The sequence below is a fragment of the Bos mutus genome, chromosome 16 (genome assembly GCF_027580195.1).
Source record: "Bos mutus isolate GX-2022 chromosome 16, NWIPB_WYAK_1.1, whole genome shotgun sequence".
Taxonomy (NCBI): domain Eukaryota; kingdom Metazoa; phylum Chordata; class Mammalia; order Artiodactyla; family Bovidae; genus Bos; species Bos mutus.
The window spans coordinates 52,879,937-52,892,029 of record NC_091632.1 but is presented as its reverse complement, the minus strand read 5'-3'; the positions used below and the strand labels follow the sequence as shown (position 1 = coordinate 52,892,029).

The 12,093-nt window shown below is 41.3% G+C and overlaps 1 long non-coding RNA gene across 1 annotated transcript in view; it reads right to left on the bottom strand.

Moving 5' to 3' along the window:
- Positions 1-7,944: 7,944 nt before the first annotated feature.
- LOC138991199 (uncharacterized) overlaps positions 7,945-12,093 on the bottom strand; it is a 45,509-nt gene continuing 41,360 nt past the window's right edge. Inside the window, exons 2-3 of the long non-coding RNA XR_011467157.1 lie at positions 11,748-11,860; positions 7,945-8,433 (exon numbers count right to left, since the gene is read on the bottom strand). This is a non-coding gene — a long non-coding RNA (uncharacterized lncRNA). The remainder of the gene's footprint in view (positions 8,434-11,747; positions 11,861-12,093) is intronic.

Here is a 12,093-nt window from a genome sequence, read left to right as displayed (position 1 = left end):
GGCTCCCCTTTCATAACACAATGAAATGTGAACAATTCTATTATCACATATGTTTATCTTCAACATAATCTTATTTCTCAGAACTTATCAACTCAGCTCTTATGAATATATTTTAATTGCTGCTGCTAAGTCACTTTAGTCGTGTCCGACTCTGTGCGACCCCATAGACGGCAGCCCACTAGGCTCCTCTGTCCCTGAGATTCTCCAGGCAAGAACACTGGAGTGGGTTGCCATTTCCTTCTCCAATGCATGAAAGTGAAAAGTCAAAGTGAAGTCGCTCAGTCATGTCTGACTCTTCGAGACCCCATGGACTGCAGCCCACCAGACTCCTCCATCCATGGGATTTTCCAGGCAAGAGTACTGGAGTGGGGTGCCATTGCCTTCTCCATATTTTAACTAACTAGTATTAATTCATTTTAACTATGACTCCAGTGTCTCTCTATAGTTGCCTGTCCCCTGGAAACTCCAGTACTTTGGCCACCTCATGCGAAGAGTTGACTCATTGGAAAAGACTCTGATGCTAGGAGGGATTGGGGGCAGGAGGAAAAGGGGACGACAGAGGATGAGATGGCTTGATGGCATCACCGACTCAATGGACGTGAGTCTGAGTGAACTCCAGGAGTTGGTGGTGGACTGGTGTGTTTCGATTCATGGGGTCGCAAAGAGTCGGACACGACTGAGCGACTGAACTGACTGAACTGACTGGGGCCACCCTTTTCTTCTTTCCATGTGAGCAGTTCCCATCTGGTCTGCCCTAGGATCACAGAAAGGATCCACACTTAGACAAGACCCCAAATTTTTCATATGTCAGGGCCAGCAACCCTAGAGACACTAGTTCAATATCTCTTGGAAAGATCCTAGAACCCACATTTTAACTAGTTTCCAGATAATTTATTGTGCTACATATGGGCCAAAATAACCCCAGTATCTGCCTAGGAGTCCCTCTGCTGATTCTCTGCTCTTGGCTCCATGTCTGCAGGCCAGGATGCCAACTTTTCCACACCAAGAGTCTAAAGGGGTAGTCTACAGAAATAGCCATCTCTCTGATATAGTATTTCTTGAACCATCAAAGTATCATTGGAATAAAGTTTCTTGGATAACATAGTCTAACTTTAGCACAGGCCAGAATTTTAACAGAACAAGAATAGAACTCTCTCTTCAGAATATATGTTCAATGTTATGAAATATATGATCAGTTTATACTTTAAAACTCTGGTTATCACTCACATAAAAGACTATCTTTTGAAGATATTAGCATCAAGTCTGGCACACAGTATTGCTGTTGTTTAGTTGCTCAGTCTGTCCGACTCTTTCAACCCCATGGACACAAGAGCCCCCCAGGCTCCCCTGTCCATGGGATTTCCCAGGCAAGAATACTGAAGTGGGTTGCCATTTCAATAAATATTTTTTGAATGAAGAAATGATTCAAATGTATACTCCCCCTCCAAAACCCACCCTCTCCAATAGTTGTATTAATGGATTGCCTTTGAAAGCAGGGCTGGCAATTGCCCAGACAGATGTCCTTACAAGCATCTTCCCACTTTCTATATTTAGAAATTGAGAGCCAAACACCAACCAACTGAACCCTCTCTGAGAGTGGAGTTATTGGTTGAGCTCAGTATCTGGGCTTCTATTAAGATAAAATATTTATCAGACCATTGAGTTTTTAAATGATCTCATTTTTGTATATAAAGGCTATTAAAACACACTTAAATCCAAGGGCTTGCACATTTTATTCTGAATGCCCTACCAATCAAATGTCAGAATAGCCTTGATTTGAAGTCAAATTAATGTTTCTTTCATATTTTAAAGACAAGATATAATACTTTAAGGCTGAAAAATGGCAAAGTAGCATGAGATGCTGACTCTCTCCCCTGAATCTAATCCTGGATGAAGACACCACATGGAGAGGCTGAGATCGGAGGGCTACAAAGCTGAGCTCAACAAGTAACAAGGGAGGAGTGTGGTCCGGAGGTAAAGGCCAGAGCCACCAGATACCTTCCTTTCTCTTGTTCCCCTTCCCTTGTTTGCATTTGCCTGCAAAGATCATTTTGTGCAGCAATATTAACACAGCACCTAGGAAAGGTAGACCTGGAGAGCTAACATGAGGGCAGTGCCAGTGCCTGCCCGAAGAGGAGACAGAATAAAGGCAGGCAGGCTGATGGGCAGGAGCCCAAGCTTCTCCCCCATGTCACCCACTCACATCCACTTTTCCTGGAACAGAAGTACTTGGAGATCCCTGGGGAACAGATGATATCTAAAGTAGGGCAAATGGGGAGTGGGTAAGCAGGAATGCAATACAAGGGTTTGTTCACCTCCGGGAGCAGCCCCAACCCTCAAACCTAAGCTATCCTGGAAAGCACAGCAAGGTTTTCTCCCCTCCTCCAAGGCAAACCCTGGTAATCAATGCAGTTGAAAATCTCCATAGAAGAAAAGATAAACTCACAGAGAAAAACAAAACAACTGCTTCCCAGAGAAAACAAAATTAGTGGGAGAGACAGAACAAGAATTTAAAATGAGCAAAATTGAGAACCCTCAAAATTAAGGAGGGTATTGTACACCTGCAAGAGGAACAAGTGACTATTGTGTACTAGAAATGTTGTGTACAGAAAAATATAATTCTCCAAGTAAAAGATTCAATGGGTAGATTAAATATCAGAATGGATGCAGATGAAGAAAGATCTAATGAACTGGAAAATTCAGGTCAAAGAACTCTCAAAGAAAGCATCAAGAAAGGAAAGAATAAGAGAAAAGTTAAAAGGTATGGAAGACAAAAGTAAGACTGTACTATGACCTCTAAGGGAAAGAAATAAACAAGAGAAAAATATTTGGAAAAATACTTTGAACCTAAACATTTCTATTCAGTCAATTTTTATTTAAACTTGAGCATAAAATGAAACTATCCTGGTCTGAGGAAAATTTATACCCGAGATATGTGCCTCTCTACAAGACTTTTTCCGAGAAGGCAATGGCACCCCTCTCCAGGACTCTTGCCTGGAAAATCCCATGGATGGAGGAGCCTGGTGGGCTGTAGTCCGTGGGGTCTCTGAGGGTCAGACACGACTGAGTGACTTCACTTTGACTTTTCACTTTCATGCATTGCAGAAGGAAATGGCAACCCATTCCAGTGTTCTGGAGAATCCGAGGGGTGGGGGAGCCTGGTGGGCTGCCGTCTATGGGGTCACACAGAGTCGGACACAGTTGAAGTGACTTAGCAGTAGCAGCACAAGACTTTCTAGGAGATAAACTTCAAGAAGGGAAATTAATTGAGTCAGTTGAACTGAGGTAGATGAACCTAGAGCCTGTTATACAGAGTGAAGTAAATCAGAAACAGAAAAACAAATATTGTATATTCACAACAAACTGTGGAAAATTCTGAAAGAGATGGGAATACCAGACCACCTGACCTACCTCTTGAGAAACCTATATGCAGGTCAGGAAGCAACAGTTAGAACTTGACATGGAACAACAGACTGGTTCCAAATATGAAAAGGAGTACATCAAGGCAGTATTTTGTCACCCTGCTCATTTAACTTATATGCAGAGGACCTCATCAGAAACGCTGGGCTGGAGGAAGCACAAGCTAGAATCAAGACTGCCGGGAGAAATACCAATAACCTCAGATATGCAGATGACACCACCCTTATGGCAGAAAGTGAAGAGGAACTAAAAAGCCTCTTGATGAAAGTGAAAGAGGAGAGTGAAAAAGTTGACTTAAAGCTCAACATTCAGAAAACGAAGATCATGGCATCTGGTCCCAGCACTTTATGGGAAATAGATGGGGAAACAGTGGAAACAGTGTCAGACTTTATTTTTGGGGGCTCCAAAATCACTGCAGATGGTGACTGCAGCCATGAAATTAAAAGACGCTTACTCCTTGGAAGGAAAGTTATGACCAACCTAGACAGCATATTGAAAAGCAGAGACATTACTTTGCCAACAAAGGTCCGTCTAGTCAAGGCAACGGTTTTTCCAGTGGTCATGTATGGATGTGAGAGTTGGACTGTGAAGAAGGCTGAGCGTCGAAGAATTGATGCTTTTAAACTGTGGTGTTGGACTCTCAAGAGTCCCTTGGACTGCAAGGAGATCCAACCAGTCCATCATAAAGGAAATCAGTCCTGGGTGTTCATTGGAAGGACTGATGCTGATGCTGAAACTCCAATACTTTGGCCACCTCATGCGAAGAGTTGACTCATTGGAAAAGACTCTGATGCTGGGAGGGATTGGGGGCAGGAGGGGAAGGGGATGACAGAGGATGAGATGGCTGGATGGCATCACTGACTCTATGGACTTGAGTTTGAGTGAACTCCGGGAGTTGGTGATGGACAGGGAGGCCTGGCATGCTGCGATTCATGGGGTTGCAAAGAGTTGGACACGACTGAGCGACTGAACTGACTGACTGACTGAATGCATATATATGGAATCTAAAAGAATGGTACTGATGAACCTATTTGCAGTGCAGGAATAGAGACACAGACACAGAGAACAGACTTGTAGACACAGTGGGAGAAGGAGAGGATGAATTGAGAAAGTAGCACTGACGTATGTAACAACCATGTGTAAAACAGAGAAGCTGCTATGTAACACAGGGAGCCCAGCCTGGTACTCCATGATGACCTAGAGAGGTGGGATGGGAGGAGGGCTCAAGAGGGAGGGGATATATATATATAATTATAACTGATTCATGTTGTTGTACAGCAGAAACCAGCACACATTGTAAAGCAATTATCCTCCAGCTTAAAAAAAAAAGACACAAAAAAATAAGGAAAAAAAAAAAAGGAGAACTGCTCCAAAAAGAAGCAACAACACACTAAGAAATAAAAAGAAATGAAGTATTGATATATGATATGACAGGAATGAGCCTCGAAAACATGCTAAGTGAAAGAAGTTAGTTTAGAAGGCCACATTTTATATCCATTTATACAGAATGTTCAGAAAAGGGAAATTCACAGAAACAGAAGGCAAATTAGTGATTGCCGGGGGCTGAGGCAGGAGGTGAGGAGAGGCTACTAAGGGATACAGGGTTTCTTTTGGGGGCAATGAAAATATTTTGGATACGTAGGCAATGGCACCCCACTCCAGTACTCTTGCCTGGAAAATCCCACGGATGGAGGAGCCTGGTAAGCTGCAGTCCATGGGGTCGCTGAGAGTCGGACACGACTGAGCGACTTCACTTTCACTTTTCACTTTCATGCACTGGAGAAGGAAATGGCAACCCACTCCAGTGTTCTTGCCTGGAGAATCCCAGGGACAGGGGAGCCTGGTGGGTTGCCAGACGTCTATGGGGTCGCACAGAGTCGGACACGACTGAAGCGACTTAGCAGCAGCAGTGCTGATAGTTGCACGATCTTGTGAATAAACAACAACAAAAAAAACACTGAATTGTACACTTTAAAGATAATTTTTAAATAAAAAAATGATACTAGGAAAGTTTTGATTTAACAATGATCCACCTCCCTCCCTTACCAAAAAATATCTGCACCATTTCAGACTTAAAACTTCAGACAATAGTAATGTGCCAAGAGAAGAGGGTGGAGGAAGTTTTTTCCTTATTTGGAGGAAAGACATAAATATGCATAAGCATGAAGCACTGATAGGGAAAAATACACATAAGTGGAAATATGACTGAAGCGTGGAGCAACCGCCAGAGAAATAACAGTATCTAGTGTAGTTGAGTTCATGCATTTGCATTTGCAATACATATTCTTTTTTGATAAATTATTTTCCTCTTATGTTTCCTTTTTATATTTAATAAATATATTTTACATAATTAAAACTTTATTTTATTTTTTATCTTCTATAGACTAAGTTATTTTATATTTATTTCCTCTGTTTTGAAAGTGTTTGTTGCTCAGTCATGTCTAACTCTTTGTGACCCCATGGACTGTAGCCCATCAGGCTCCTCTGTCCATGAGATTTTCCAGGCAAGAATACTGGAGTGGGTTGCCATTTCCTTCTCCAGGGTGTCTTCCTGACCCAGGGATCGAACCCAGGTCTCCCGCATTGTGGGCAGTTTCTTTATTGTTTGAGCTACCTGAGAAGTCCATTTATATTTCTACATAAAATATATTTATAAATGCAGTTCATACTTATATTTAAAGTACATTATACTGTGCACTTTAAAATTATACCAATAGATATATTTTCTATGAATTTCTTAGCAAGGTTATTGGAGCATTACAAACTTTTTTTAAGAGCATTGTGTTCGATGGAGTTGAAGGTCAATTGCTCTAAATATCCTTGGGTATCACTTTATTAACTGATGTTTTTCTTACTTATCTGTTTACTTTTCATTTGTTTGTTTCCCACCTCTACAAAGTAGGCATCACCATGCCTGGGCACATGGGAGATTTTGTGAATAACATTTGTCCCACCACATTCTCCCCCTATGGATACAGGGGCTAAAAGAGCTTCTTCCCAAAGCCAGGAGGTTCAATCTAGAGCCCACACAAAGTAAGAATAAGGGTGCTCTAATAAGAGTAAGAATAAGAAAGTGCTCTAATTCAAAGAGCCCTGGCATGTTGGCTAGAGTCCTTCTACCAACTATAACAGGGAAAGCACAGCCCCCTCTACAAATTTACCAGTATAGAGGGAACAGTTTTGGAACAAGTGGCTGCTTCAGGAGCTGTGCACCTTGCCAGCTTTTCACTTTGGATAAGATTCCCAGAGAAGCCTCTTCCCAGTAAACCTGGTCCTTCTGCAGCAAAAGGCACATCAAGATCCCTCACCCCGACACCATCCATGCAAAAGTTCCACCAAAATCCTACTGAGAAGAAAAATAGACGGACACGTGGAGGGGAAGGTTCTCAGATCAAGCCCAGTCTCTGGGGGGCTGAGTAACAGAACTTAGCAACCCAAGGCCTGTAGAAGGCCACTTTGGTTACACAGGATGATAATAACTCGCCCCTAGGGCTTGCCATATGGGATGAGTGAGAAAGCATACTCACATGCCTATCGGCGTCTGTGCACTGTCACAATCAATAAACAACTGAAACGGGTGGAGAATGACTGTGTCTAGCCCCGTGTCTGACTCATGGCCACCATTCAATAAAGGCAGCCTTAGAGGGAGAGAGAAACAGAAGACCCAAGTTTGAAGGAGCAGTAGCAAGAAGTGCAAGGAACTTTGGAAGGTTTTCTACAATATCCATGAAAATACACTTGTTAAAATAAATCCTTTGAGATAAACATCTTTATTTAATAAAATGATTCCTTGCTGATAAATAGGGCTTCCCTGGTGGCTCAGACAGTAAAAAATCTGCTTGTGATGTAGGAGACCTGGGTTTGAACCCTGGGTTGGGAAGATTCCTGGAGGAGGGCATGGCAACCCACTCCAGTATTCTTACCTGAAGAAACCCATGGACAGAGGAGCCTGATGGGCTACAGTCCATGGGGTTGCAAAGAGTCAGACACAACTGACTGACTAAGTCATTATCATTTCCTTGCAGATAAATGAATCCATAGATTTGCTTTTCAAAATTAAATAGCTTTCAAAATAGCATTCCCATACCACAAATTTATTTACACCCCACTTTCCTGAGCAAATCAATTGCTTTGACTGAGTCACATCTGTGTTAATATTTTGAATATTTTAATAGTATTGAAAAGGTGAATGGCTAAAAGTGAGGAGAAATTAGTTTAATCACCATAAGGGGCTTGTGCGCATGTGTGCTTAGTCACTTTAGTCGTGTCCAACTCTTTGCGACTCTGGAATGTATCGCGCCAGGCTCCTCTGTCCATAGGGATTCTCAAGAATACTGGAGTAGGTTTCTATGCTCTTCTCCTGGGGATCTTCTCCACTAGAGGATTGAACCCATGTCTCTTACATCTCCTGCATTGGCAGGTGAGTGCTTACTACCACTAGCACCACCTGGGGAGCCCAGGGGCTTAGTGTAGGCACTAGGAAAAGCATATTGAGGGCAACCAGGAGCACAAAGAAATTCCCAGTTGACTTTGTTATGTGAATACCTTCACATAAATCATTAAAGACACCACACAGACTTCTGACTTCAGTGGTCTATTTTGGAATCAATTCAGTTAGTGGAGATCCCTTGATATTGACAATTTCTATATTTTACAGAGTTACTTCCTATCTGGTTATTGCAAATTTGTAGATACGAAAGGACTCTGGTCATTTCATCAAAACTTATCATTTTCATAAATGGAATCTGAGACCCCAGGAAGTGGAGCTGATTTTTCAAAGGTGGCACAACCATATGATATTATTACTACACTTTCCTTCTCTTTCACCGCTGTTCCCCAAGTCTTTATTTATTTAGTGACATACTCCACATTACATCCAAGTTCAACCCAAACACACTTCCTTTTCAAGTGTTCTTGGTCTGCATCAGTGAAACATTCCTCGGTGACTCTTCTGTTATACTTTGTTGAGATCTTAATCTTGCTGGATGAGGGCTGTATGTCCTCCAATATTACCTTGAACATAAAATATATTCAACATGTTTAATAATAATATTCATGATATTCTGTTACAGTCATGAGGTGTTGCAGGTGTAAACTATGACTTTTACCATTGAAATCATAATTTTTAGAAATGGAAAGAGTGGTGTGGGAAAATATTCTCACCACTGGTGAAAAATCACGTTTTCACAGGGTTTGCAAACAGGGAAATATTTGTAGTTTTGTCTCATATGTTTTGCTTTTTTTGGCAAAAGCAAAAGGCAGTTTTCTTTGCAATAAAAACGGCCTTTCGTTTTCGCCAATGCTTCACATCCATTTTTGCCAAGCAAAAAGCTGTTTTCCCAGGAGAAAACAGCTCAAGCTGAAATAAAAGTGAAGCACAATTTATAAAATTTCTCTCTTTGAAAACAAAAATCGCTCCACTAAATGCAAATGCCACCTAAGGGGCCTTGCATGGAGAAAGATAACGGGAGCGCCACAGTTAAAACACACGTATAAACAAGCTTTCTAGCAGATACAAAACAAGTCCAAAGTCATATGGATGGAAGGTTTTAAATAGCGCCCAGAATTAACATTGAGAGTCTGGTCTTCACCTCTGTGATCCAAATGTGCCTCAAGAATGACTCTTAACACACTCCTGATTGGATCCATCTGTGCCATTACTCAGAATGGCTTCTATATTAATTACATCTTCCATCTTATTATCATATCATGATCCATTTTGATACTTAACAAAATCATACAAACTAGGAGGAACAGGTATCTCTTGTTTGTGTAAGTTCATTGCACATTTAAAAGAGAGGTGGGTGTGTTGCTCAGATGATAGCCTAGATAAGCGGATTGAAGCTCGCTAGCGTTTCTTTGCCAAGGTGATTAAGTGCCAGAACCTGAAATAGAATCTAGGTGTTTTGACTCTTTGTTTGTGCTTTACTCTGATGTGTTTTAAAATAAACTCTGATTATAAGTTCTGGATGTGGTCATGGAATTTGTTTTTATTTCTGTTCTATTTTGTTTGTGCTGCATTTTCCCAGATGTGGTGATTTCTGGTATCCTTTGAAATGTCATGGCATATTTGTCGGTGGGTCATCTCCGCTGTTATGAAGACAAATTTATTAGAAAATTTTAGTTTTGAAAAAAATCAGAAGTTTCCAGGACCATGCCGATTGCACATAGATGATACAGCAACTGTCACCTTTACAGAAGTAGGACATTTATTACTTAGAAAAATTAAAAGATTGAAACCATTTTTCACTGACAGCTTTTTCTTGAGACTTAGCCTCTGGGGAAATATTTTTATTGAAGGTATTCAAACAAAAGCTGTAATCGGATTGCAAAATGACCCTCAAGTTCTTATTTTGTTTAAAATAAGATTTCTTAATTCTAAACTTCCACACTTATCAGAACTATGAATTTATAAACTTGTAGTTTCACTTTCAAATGGCCACAAAAGACAAGAATAAACATTTTACATAAACTCTAATTTATACGGAGACATTCAGGTAAATCTTGTTGGTGTGCCACAGACATATTTTCATTGTTCCCCCTATCTATTCCAGTCCTATCTATCTCCTTCGAATAAGAGCTCAAGTCACACTTACTTTAAAAGCATCAGATTTTTGTAATCTTTCATCTTTTTCAATTTCTCTGTCATTATAGTTTGTGCTACAAATTTTACCATGATGTCACAGAATTGTACCCTTAAAAATGGTAAATTTTTATGATAAATGTTATGTGTAAATTTATCTCAAGAAAAAGTTCGGGGAAAAATACAATTTTATTTTAACCAAGATCATGTTTAAGTCTAAAGGGCTTAAAAAATAAAGCATTTTTAGTTATTGTTTCCTTAAAAATTTACCTCTTAATTGTATATTTCTTAGATTATTTACCATGTATATGCTATTTATTATGTCTTCCTAACTAGACTTATGGTAAGCTTCCTGAAAGCTTGAGTCATGTCCAAACATTTCTAAGTTCTTCTCAAGACTAACAAGCATATCGTGACAGAGAAGATAGTAAGTCAATAACTAATGATTTATTAAGAAGGATTTTGTTGGATACACCTCAATTTGACGTTCTCTCAAAGTTTAAGTAAATATGCGAAGCTCGTGAGCTCAGCCCCTCAGTTGTGTCCTACTCTTTGCAGCCCCAAGGACTGCAGCCCACCAGTCTCCTCTGTCCGTGGGATTTCCCAGGCAAGAATACTGGAGTGGGTTGCCATTTCCTTTAACTGTAGGGTGTGGTACCTTGGACAGCGCCTTGGCCTGTTGTATGCTTCAACAGTCATTTGATGAACTGAGTGGGCTATTTGATTAAGTGAGCCTTTAGAAAGCAAACAACTAAGAAAAGAGAAATGGACAGGGATGGAAGTAGCAAGGCAGACAGCAGAACAGTGATGCTCAATTAGTGCATTAGTGCACTTTAGAAACCCCTAGGGCACCACTTGGAAGCCCTGGGCTTCCTGTCTCCTTGTATATCATGGGAGACTGGGGGCTCCCCAGATTGTACATCAGTCAGATGCTGGCAGGACATCTGGAGCATGTCTGCTGATGCTGAGTCACCCTACACTGACAAGGGGAGAGGAGACTGGGCCAGCTCCAGCCATGAGGCTCTAACGTGTATACACTGTCTGCCCTCCAGCAGGCACTGTGGGAAGGCCTTCAGTTCAACACGGGCAGGATGGTGCCTGTCACCCTTCCCTCTCCAAAGTGAAAGTTAAGAAGCTGACATTTATCAGAATGAACAAACACCTGCTGCCAGTCAATCATGCCCTGAATAAGGACACACAGAAAAAAGAGCATCTAGAGAGTTTGTGATAAGAACCAGGGGCTCTTGAGACTGAGTGCCTCCAAACACAAGCTTTCCCTCATACTGTGCATGACATTTTATTACAACCAGCTATAGCCCTGCAAGAAGGGGATTCTGTGTCCATGATCCTACTTTGCAGAGACAGAGGAAAGTCTATGCATACATAGGCTATGCATACATCCTAAAGTCCCAGCCTTTTCTTTCTTCTTTCTCTTATACAGCAGTTCATTTATATTCCACTGGGCTTCTGCACATAAAATTCATCTCTGTGTGGGCGGAAGTAGCCCCAACTCACTTCCGTGCTGTTCACAGAGTTATTTTCATTATTGGTACAAGACGTGCTATCTCTGTAACTCACTGTACTTGGAGAAACAAGTGTTGGACTCTGGCAGAGTAAAATCCAGTTGAATTGCCTTAACTCTCCTGTCACGGTCAGGGTAAACATTGCTCTCCATCACCCCTCATCACCTGCCTCTACCACCCAGCCTAGGTCTAGACCTTCAACGAGAAAACCAGTGACTTACAATTCAGGTTGTGCTCAATGCTCTCCGTTCCCAGAACATAAACAGAAAATGTAAACGAATTTGGTGTGTCCCATATCCCATGCTGAGATACTCACTCTGGCACCACACATGATCTGAAACATAATTTCAAGAGTCCACAGGTAAGGATTTGTTCTGGCTTTGGAAGAGAGAAAAGTGTCAGTTGCTCAGTCATATCTGACTCTTTGTGATCCCATGGACTATAGCCTGCTAGGCTCCCATGTCCATGAAATTCTCTAGGTAAGAATACGGGAGGGGAAGAGGGAGGTAATGTTTATTGAGTGCCTTCTATGTGCTAGACATTTTCACAGGTCTTATTTCATTGATT